Here is an 11366-nt window from a genome sequence, read left to right on the forward strand (position 1 = left end):
CTTCTTCCCAAATCTTCTTACCCCTCACAGTGGTGAAACTCGCAGAAACATGCGGTCCCCTACCTGGAATTCCACGTCCCTATGCTTAGGATCATCGTAACTTTTCTGTCTGCTCTGTGAAGCAAGCATTTGAGCTCGGATCTTCTCGATAGCCTCATTAGTCTTCTGAACCATGTCTGGTCCCAAATACTTCCTCTAACCCATCTCATCCCAATGAATGGGCGATCTACATCTCCTCCCATATAACATCTTGTATGGAGCTACTCCAACCGTTGATTGATAACTGTTGTTGTATGAAAACTTAATCAATGTGAGATACTTACTCCAAGATCCTTCAAAGTCTATCATGCATGCTCTAAGCATATCCTCCAACACATGAATCATCATCTCAGACTGTCCATCAGTCTGAGGATGAAAAGTCGTGCTGAACTTCAATTGAGTCCCCATAGCCTTATGCAACCCACCCCAAAACTTGGAGGTAAAGATAGGATCCCAGTTTGACACTATAGACTTGGGAACCCCATGGAGACGTAAGATCTCCCTCACATACAACTCTGCATACTGGTCCATAGTATAAGTCGTCCTCACTGGCAGAAAGTGAGCTGACTTGGTGTATCTATCCACTATCACCCACACCGAGTCATGAAGGCCCACAGTCCTGGGTAAACCTCCCACGAATTCCATCATCATATCCTCCCATTTCCACTCGAGAAGACCCAAAGGCTATAGCAACCCCTCTGGTCGCTGATGCTCAACCTTCATTTGCTGAAAGGTTAAGCACATGGCCACGTACTCCACCACATCCTTCTTCATCTTGGGTCACCAATACAACGTCCGTAGATCCTGATACATCTTCGAGGTACCCAGATGTAGTGAGTATGATGTAGTACACGATTCATCCAAAATCTCTTGTTTAATCCCCGTATCTGTCGGAACACAGATCCGTCCTTGATACTGTAACAATCCCACCTCAAAAATGGAATAATCCTTAGCTGCTCCCGCTAAGACATTCTCTCTAACTTCTTGTAACTGTGAATCTACCGACTGACCCTCCTTAATTTGCTTTAGTAGGGTCAACTGCAAGGTAATATTGGCCAATCGACCCACCACCAACTCTATCCTCACTTTGGACATCTCTTCAGCCAACTCTCTCGATATCTAAGTAAAACTAAATTACTGCCCCGTGCCTTTCCGGCTCAATGCATTCGCCACTACATTGGCTTTCCCTGGGTGGTAAAGAATATCACAGTCATAGTCCTTTACCAACTCCAGCCACTGCCTCAGCCTCATGTTCAGGTCCTTTTGGATGAAGAAGTACTTCAAACTCTTGTGATCATTGAATATTTTGCACTTCTCTCCATACAGATAATGTCGCCACACCTTCAGTGCGAATACCACCGCTGCCAATTCTAAATCATGGGTAGGGTACTGTTGCTCATACTCCTTCAGATGCCGTGATGCATAAGCTATAACCTTCTTATTCTGCATCAACACACAACCCAAACCCAACCTCAACGCATCCCAATAAACCACAAACTTTCCTTCCTCTGAAGGAAGACTCAGCACAGGTGCAGTAATAATTCGTCACTTCAATTCTTGAAAACTGTTCTCACACTTGTCTGATCATACGAACTTCAAATTCTTTCGTGTCAATTCTGTCATCGGTGCATCAATCCTCGAGAACCCTTCCATAAACCGTTTATAGTAACCTGCCAATCCAAGGAAACTTCTAACCTTTGAGTCGTTCCTTGGCGTTGGCCAATCTCTCACTGCCTCCACCTTAATCCCATCCTCACCAATGATATGTCCAAGGAATATGACTTATGGTAGCCAAAACTCACACTTCTTAAATTTGGCATACAATCAGTGTTCTCTTAATCTCTGCAAGACCTGTCAAAGATGTTGCTCGTGCTCTGCCTCTGAACTAGAGTACACTATGATGTCGTCGATGAAGACAATCGCAAACTGATCCAAAAAGTCCTTGAACACCCTATTCATTAGGTCCATGAAGGTTTCTGGGGCATTGTTCAAATCAAAAGACATGACCAGAAACTCATAGTCCCCATACCTCGTTCGGAAGGTCGTCTTAGGTATATCCTCGTCCTTGATCCTCAACTGGTGATAACCAGATCGAAGATCAATCTTTGAGAATATCGTCTTTCCCTGCAGCTGATCCAACAAGTCGTCGATCCTTGGTAGAGGATACTTATTCTTAATGGTCAAATTGTTTAATTCTCTGTAGTCTATACACATCCTCAGAGTCCCGTCCTTCTTCTCCACAAACAAAACCGGAGCACCCCATGGCGAGTAGCAAGGCCTGATAAACCATAAATCCAAAAGCTTCTGTAGTTGTATCTTCAATTCTTTCAGTTCTGCCGATGCCATCCTATATGGGGCCCTCGACACTGGCTCTGTTCCCAGTGCCAACTCAATGACGAATTGAATCTCCCTTTGCGGCGGCAGCCCTGGTAAATCCTCAGGGAACACATCCAAGAACTCATGAACTAATCTGGTTTCTCCCAGCCCTGTTGGAAAAACTCTGGTAATATCCACCACACTAGCCAGGAAACATATACATCCTCCCTGTAATAGGTCCCTGGCTCTCAGCACTGATATCATGGGTACGCGGGGTCCACATACAGTACCCACGAAAACAAAGAGATTCTCTCCCTCCGGCTCAAATGTCACTATCTTCTTCCTACAATCAATAGTAACCCCAAATCTGACCAACCATTTCATCCCTAGAATCATATCAAAGTCTTCCATACCTAACTCAATTAAGTCTACTGATAGCTCCCTACCATCAACCATCACTGGCAGTGCTCTAATCCATCTCCTAGAAACTACAAGTTCCCCTGTAGGCAATATAGTCCCGAACCCCACAGTACAGTACTCACTAGGTCTACACAACCTATCAATCACCTTACTAGAAACAAATGAATGTGTAGCACCGAAGTCAACCAATACAGTAAAAGGAGAGCCAACACTAGAAAGCTGACTTGTCACCACCGAGGGACTAGCCTCAACCTCTGCCTGCATCAAGGTAAACACTCAAGCTGGAGTCAATCAGTCCACCTTCCCTGCTTCCCCTTTCTTCACTGTTGGGCAATCCTTCATGAGGTGCCCCACCACCCCGCACACATAACAGGCCTTGGCCCGAAATTCATCCAGATGGTGTCTTCTGCACCTCGTGTACTCTGGGTAACCCCTCCATGTCTCACCGCCTCCCTGGTGGCCACCCTCAACACCCCAACCACTCTTATCAGGACCGGCATCAGTCGAAGTGTCAAGGGCCTTCCTCTTTAAATCACTGGGGCCTCTGCCCCTACCAGATCCTGAATATGGTGGCACCGCCCTACGAACCACCCGTCTCGCAGCATTCTCCCTCCAAATCTTGTTCTCCACTTTCTCAGCGGTAAGAGCCTTCTCAACAGCCTGGGCATAAGTCATCCCCCAAGTTACTATTGTAATTCTCACATCTCGGGCTATCATAGCATTAAGTCCTCTGATAAATCTATCCTGCCTAGCTGCATCAGTAGGCACAAGGTGTGGTGTGAACTTTGCAAGTTGGTCAAACTTCAGGGCATTTTTTGTAACTGTCAGGTTGCCCTGAACTAACCCCACAAATTCATTCACCTTCGCTGCCTTGACGACAATGTTTTAATACTTCTGACTAAACAAATCCTTGAATCCATCCCAACCCAGAGTAGTAACATCTCTAGTCTGCGATGCCACTTCCCACCAAATGCGGGCATCCTCTCTCAGCATATATGTGGCACAGGCCATCCGGTCATTACCTTCTACCCTCATGAAATCTAGGATAGCGGTAATCATACTCATCCACTGTTCGACTTTTCATGGATCTGGTCCTCCCTCAAAGGTTGGAGGGTGCTGTCTCCTGAACCGCTCATACAAAGGCTCCCATTTGTTTCCAACTTTTGGTGTCTGTACAACTGGTGCGATAGCAGGTGACACAGTAGATGCAGCACTCCCTGACGGAGCTTGCTGTCTCAGTAGACGGATCTACTCTTCCTGGCTCTGAAACTGGGTTGGCATGTCTGCTATAATCTGTTGCCAGTTCTCAGGGACTGGTGGAGGATTCTGGTCCTGATCATTATCTCTAGCCTCAAACCCAGTGCAGGATAGTTGTATAGATCATCTTGGATGCATAACTATCAAAGTTAATCTACAATCAATGACTCAACAGTCAGACTATGATGATAATGTAACAATCTTTCCATGAATCACCATTGGAACACAACCAATCACAAGATATCAAGATATGACAATTATCCAAATATTCATCCACATGCAACAACAATGCTAATAAGCATGCCTCAATATCATCACACATCAGTCAAGGGCCAGGCCATATCAGTACCTCATGCTCCTTATTAATCACAAAAATAAAAGCATTAATATTCCTTACCAAAGACTTAAAGCATATAAACACGAATATACAATTATCAAACCTTGAGTCGAGCTTGTCATTAGCAGCGAATGCACATGTCCAACTAGTATTCAGGAACCCTAAAACCTAGACCATTTTGATACCAAGTTGTAACACCCTGGATAACCAAGACCGTTACACTGTGTGTTTATAAATGTGCAAGACTTACCAATCAAGTCGTTTAGTTGAAAATGTGACCCTAAAACCAAAATCGAGTTAGGGTTAAAAGATTTTTGTCATAAATAGATAAATTTTCATTTTGATAAACGTTTGGTACATGGGATCCCAAAAACAGGGTTTAAAGGACAATTAAAAATTTCAAAAGTCATAAACATTCACAAGCCACTCTAATGGAGAAATACACATTTTAGGTTTTCCTGTCTCTGTTCCATCCCTCGGCTGTGGTAGATGAGCAGTTGACTATGTACATCTTGCCCCCAGAACACTCCAACTCAAGATTGGTCTACCTTACCCTTGCCTTTACCCGCACTAGGTAGCACCCGTGAGCTAAGGCCCAACAAGAAAACCATAATACAAAGCATAAACAATACAAACAACCAAATGATCCACAAAGAAGTTAACCAGGTATTCAGCGCCTTATTACAGACACATAATCAGTGCTATAAATCAACAAATAACAAACCATTTAAACGAGAAGTCAACAAGCTATAGGCAACAACTTAACAATAGTAAGCATACCATAGTCACCATACAATACCCGGGGTCGGCGCCCTTAGGCTGCACCCTCTATTTAACCAACTGACTCCGGCTCGCTTAGGCCGAGCTCAGTGATTGTTTAGCTAACCTCAGCTCTTAGTGGCCGAGCCACGACCTGTGCGTAAATATTAATTCCGGCACTCATAGGCCATTTTGTTTGATGCTCACATGGCATGTCATAATCATACAACATTGTATTCGAATATAGGGAACCCTAGTCCCAACATAGCCACATAAACGGGTGTAGTTTTCTTACCGTAAATTTTGAGCGAAAAAGGCGATATGGTCCCAAGCACGATCCTTAGCTCCAAGCCTTGGTGATAAACCTAGTCACAATGTCCATTGATATCCATCAAATCCCAATAAAAAAAATACCTAGAACACAGAAACTAGCCTTCGGGACTTCAATTTCTACTAATCCGAGTAGTAGAAATTGTCCCGAGCGCCTAGGTTTGAACCCTCGAGCCCTAACAATTTTTTTTAAACACTTCCAAGGCTAAAATTCTCAGGCGGGTCGCGACTTGGCTTAGTAAGTCGCGACTTGCCCCAAGTTAGAGAGAAACCCAGGCCTGAAGGGCCACATGCGCCACAGTGCCCCCCAGGCTGGGTCACGGTGCGCCCCTTCGACCCGGAGAAAACCTGGGTTTTCTCTTCTTGCTAGCCAAGAACACTAAACCATCAGCCCATAATTTTTTTTCCCATAATTCCCCCCAATTTAACATCAAACCAACCCCAAATTCAAAACTATACTACTAATTTTTAAACATCAAAAACCTCAGCAATATCCCTCAATTACTGGCTTAATACAACTAGAATCCATACCCCAACTCAACAACAATCCATCACTTGAATACTCATAATTCTACCTAACAAACCCAGTAACATTCAAAGTTGAAAACCACAATTCTTACCTCAATTAGGACTGAGTTCCTCATTGTTTACCAGCTCCAACTCTCAGCTAGAAATCCCCTAGCTTTCCTTATGTTTTCCTTCAAAGAACTCCAACCAAAGCCCAAGCTAATGCCCCTTTGATCACCTTAGCTTCAATGTTCAACAAGAGGAAGTGAGGAAGAGGGAGAACGTGAGAGAGATGAGGGAGCCTTCCAATTGATTCTTAGATTTTAAGAAAAGACTATTTTACCTTCCTAGGTTCTCTAATCCTTAAATGGCCCCTAGGGGTATAAGAGTCATTTTGCTCCCAATTTTCGCTAACTCCTTGAGTGTTCCTAATATTTACCACTTAAATCTCGTCATCCAATTAATCATCAATTATTTACCCAATGTCTAATAATCCCCAATATATTTTCTAAATTCCTGAAAATACCCCCGAGCTCCCTTGAGCCGGGTATAAATCCTAATCGAGACTATTTCGCCAATCCGCTATCTAGGACCATCTCGAGCCATATGTTGCAAATTTATCCACATAATAATGTGGTCTCAAAAAATTACCACAAATAATCACATTTATGCCCTCAACGGGCCAAAATTACAAATATGCCCTTATAAGCTAAATAGGGCCCACATGCATATTTATACTCATAAACATGCATTTCACATATCCATATAATCATGCATATCACATAGTCATGCATTTATTCATTTAAATCACACTTAAGCCCATCATGCCCTTCCGGCACGCTAATCAAGGCCCTTAAGCCTTGTTAGTGATTTTGGGTCGATACACCACCTCAGCATCGATCGTAGACTCTACTCGGATCTGGGCCTGGAGAACCTATCAATAGAAACAGCCAAAAATTATACCAAGTATTGAATAAGTAAAGAAAAATTCATTTGAGGAGAAAACTCATGGTCAAGTGCATCCCCAGGGCTGAGCGCATCACGTCCCTTGGAGCTAAGTCCTCTATTTTCTCCAGCTCATGTGTTCTTAGTTGGTTGACGTGGCCCACCATGTCACAAGTTAAGGCCTTCACTGGACCCCGGAGCCGATCTGGGATAGAAGCTAGAGGAGCAGCTAGAGGATTAGCTTAGGGTGCTGGAGGAGGAGGAGCATCTTTGACTGTTACCATGGTCTCATTTTGATCTTGGTGTTGGGAAGAAGACAATTCCTTGCCCTTAGTCTGGGACCCTATAGATAGGCCTCCAGCTCCAGATATGTTCTTTTTTGTTAATCTTGCCTTCTTGATGGTCGGACAAGAGCTGATAGTTGATGTTAGGTTGCTCATGTTTTCCTCTGCAAAATAATCAAAAGAAGGTTAGACATACTTTAATCAATCTTGGAAAATAAAAAGTAAACAAGAAAATCCTACCCTCCGAGCTGGAGGAGGAGACTATAATAATCGAATTTGGAATGAGGAATGGGCTAGCTAATGGGGGGCTAATTAGTGCATGGATGATTCGGCTTGGAGGAGACTCTAACAGAATGACCTCATGCTTGATTTCAGACTCCAGTTCATCATCTAAGATCAGGTCATACTCTACATGCGTAGAGATAGGGAAAAGTGATCTAGAGGCTAAAATTTTTCCAGGGTGAATAAATGTGTTGTATTGCTAAAAAATGGCACTCCTAACATGTAAAGTATTATCCACAAGTATCATCATATTAGGGAGACTTTGGTCGTGACGATGAATTAAAAGGTCGACACAGTGTTGGATGGTGACATTTTTGTCTAGATCCTTAGGGAGTCTGGTGATGATCGCCCTCGGCTCATGCTAAGCTAGCATGAAGCTAGCAGCTACCCATTAATATCAGTTCCATTGTTACCTTGGCCAGAGGTGCTGGCTACTACCCTTGACTGAGCCTGACCTGGGTCTTCATTCAATTAACTTGGAGAAAGGCATCTACGCATTAAACGTGTGACCTCCGCAACAATGGCAAGGGCCCTTTTTTTGGTAGGGCCCCAAGGTCAAAATGCAAGAGATTGGTCATCCCCAATCAGCTTGTAGGTCAGTCTATTATTATTACTCTCCAATCTTTTTCTTCGAAGGGGATAGTGGTGAGCTTTTGGTATTGGCCCCTATGACCTGAGAAGCTTCAGACCTCTGTAGACAGGTACATTCGCAATTAACACAATGAGAATCCTGAATATTGTGAAGCAGACAAAGATACTTACAAATTCATCAAAGTAAAAATACTTACGAGTTCAGTTGAAGTATCTGTGCTCGCAGCTCGCAAACCCATTCGACATAAAAAATATGTCCTTGAAATCGGTTGGATGACTCGGGAGCTTGATGATAGTGGTTGATTTGGGGAACCCCTAACAATATCATTTCTTTCATTGCAATTATCATTTAAAATAGTATATTTGAATGATATACATGGAGAAGAAGGTAGTAAAGTTAGTATAGATTCAAAATATTGTTTGATATAAATAAGTAATACAATGAAGAATTTCATCTTTTTTCAAATTATACAAGAATTGTTCATACTAACAAACTTAGCAAGCAAGTTTTTCATGTAACTAGTCATCTAATTAGTTCTACAAGTAGGTAGAACTAGCAACACAATGAACTATAAAGTCAACTTGAAAGTCACACTTGTATGTAAATAATCTCATTAGTTAGCTTCCTTAAATTTAGGCACACTCTATATTGTATTATAGATGCCCCATAAAAAAAGGAAAAAAATTCCTTGTTTAGTAGCAAATTTAAATCATCACAACTAGTTGCATCATCCTTGAGGCATTCCATTTGATCATATACTATTGTCTTTATTTTTGAACCATTGCACTACTCTCTCAGCTAAGACTTGTTCAAGTTTCATAGCTGAACTTGGACTCCTCATCTAGTTAGTGGGTTGCATGTTAGATCGTTATGATATCACTTCAGGCTATGAAAACTAGTTAGGTGTATCTTCATCCATGTTGGCTAGCAGGGGTGCATGACATGCAAATTAGGTGGGTTTGTGCAGTTTTTTATTAGGAAATTTTGGAAAATACAACGCATAATTGTACAACAAGTGAACGGTTTGGACGATTTTCTTTTATAGGCGGGTTTTTGGGCAGGTTGGGTTGATGAAAAGTTAATAATTATTAATGATATTGTAAAAGAGAGTTGTATATTATAAACTTATAACCTTTATATTCATCATACATAATAGACTCATGGAAAAAAATCCCATAACTTATGCTTAACATTAAACCATAATAATAAATAAATGTCACACAAAATAGTCCTATATGTCTACAATATCCAAGTCTCAAATAATAAATTCCATAAACAGTTTCATAAAATAAATTCAATTCCATAAAAAAATTCATTACAAAGTCACATAAATTAAAAGTTTATACATTATTCTATAAATTCAACTTGGTTCAAAACAAACTTCAAAGCTAAAAACTTGATTCCAAATACAATAAGATTTCTGCAAAATAACAATCAATACTTAAAGTATATTAAGAAATATTATAACTAATACAAAGTTAATAATAATATGATTAAGCACTAAATATTAGAGAAGAGAACAAACCAATCTAAAGAGTCAAGTAAGACTCCACCGAAATCATTTTGGACGGGTATTAGAAGTAGTAGTAAATTTTGTAAAAAAAATATGGATTAATTATATGATAATATGAAAAGCTTTGAAAGAAATATATAAAATCAATTTAAATTATCTTATCTATTGAAATTGTTTAAGACTTCAGCTTTATCCTTGTATAGATTTTGAATTGATTAGAAGCTAGGAAAGGCTAGTTATATGTGGTGACAACCAAAGAGGGTTTGAACTTTGCAATCACTCACGTTATTTGGTCTTTATTGAGGTAAGGAAATTAAGTAGTTAGGATATGTTATTGTGTTTTTCTAACATTTTAGGTACAAGAATGTAACGTCCAGGATAACCAAGACTGTTATACTATGTGTTTAAAATAGTGCAGGACTTGCTAATCAAGTCGTTTGAACATAAATGTGATTCTGAAGTCAACTGACAGGTTAGGGTTAAAAGATTTTGATCATAAAAGGTTAATTTTCATTAAAACAAATGTTTGATACATGGGTTCCCAAAAACACAGTTTACTAGGCAAACACAACTCTCAAAGATTGATACAACAAAAGCCAGTCTAACGGCAAAATACCGTTTATAGCTCTAATTCCTATAAAATTCCCTCGGTCATGGCGGTCGAGCAACTGAAAATGTACACTCCGCCCCTAGAGCTCTCTAACTCATGGTTGGTCCAGCTTTCCTTTGCTTTTACCTGTACCACGTAGCACCTGTGAGCCAAGGCCCAGCAAGAAAACCATAATCAACAAGCATAGATAGCAACAAGAGCATATAATCAACTTCAATCCAATCTGTTTAACTAATTAGAAAAATACAGATATAAAGCTAGAAAAAATTTAACAGATACTTTCAAACATATATCTCGATCAGTAATACAAGCAATTAGGTGTCTGCTCCCTTAGGCCGAGCCCTCTGGTTATTTAGCTAATCCCGGCTCGCTTAGGCCGAGCTGCGTTCAGTAAGCTCATCATCAGCCCCGACACCCTTAGGTCGTACTTTCATATTGCACATAACATCCATACAATTATAGAATACATACGTTCAATTATAGGGAATCTTAGTCCTAAACACAACCACATGGGTGCAGTTATCTTACCTCGAATCCCGAGAGAAAGATAAAGAGCGGTCCCGAGCACGATCCTTAGTCCAGAGCCTTAACGGTAACCCTAGTTACAATCAACAATCAACAATGGATAGCGATCATACTCTAATCCAATTAAATGTTTTGGAAATAAATACTAGCCTCCGGGACCTTGAATTCTACTAATCCGAGTAGTAGAATTCGTCACGAGTGTTTAGGTTTCAATCCCCGAACCTAAAAACAACCCTAGGGAAAAACGGCCTAGGCAGGCTGCGACCTAACCTTGAGGGTCGCGACGCACCTCAAGTCAGAGGCATGAACTCTTGCATCTGGGGGAGGCGGGCCACGTCTTTCTCCTTAGGGTCACGGTACGCCCTACAGTCAGCGGCCCTCATAGGCCCATCTGGGGAACGCGGACCGCGACGCCTATGAACTGGGTCGCGACGCGCCCCCGTGAACTCATAATTCCGTAGGTTTTCCAGTGATTCTTCTGAGCTAATTCAACATATTTCCCTTCAAATATGTACTAATACCATAATTGAACCCAAAACTCTTAATAACTCATCACAAACAACATATGTAACTTATCATACTAGCTTAAACTACCTAAAATCCCAAAAAAAGCTAATCCAAGCATTTCTGAACCTGTGTAAACCCAACCA

This window comes from Humulus lupulus, chromosome 3 (assembly GCF_963169125.1).
Source record: "Humulus lupulus chromosome 3, drHumLupu1.1, whole genome shotgun sequence".
Classification (NCBI taxonomy): domain Eukaryota; kingdom Viridiplantae; phylum Streptophyta; class Magnoliopsida; order Rosales; family Cannabaceae; genus Humulus; species Humulus lupulus.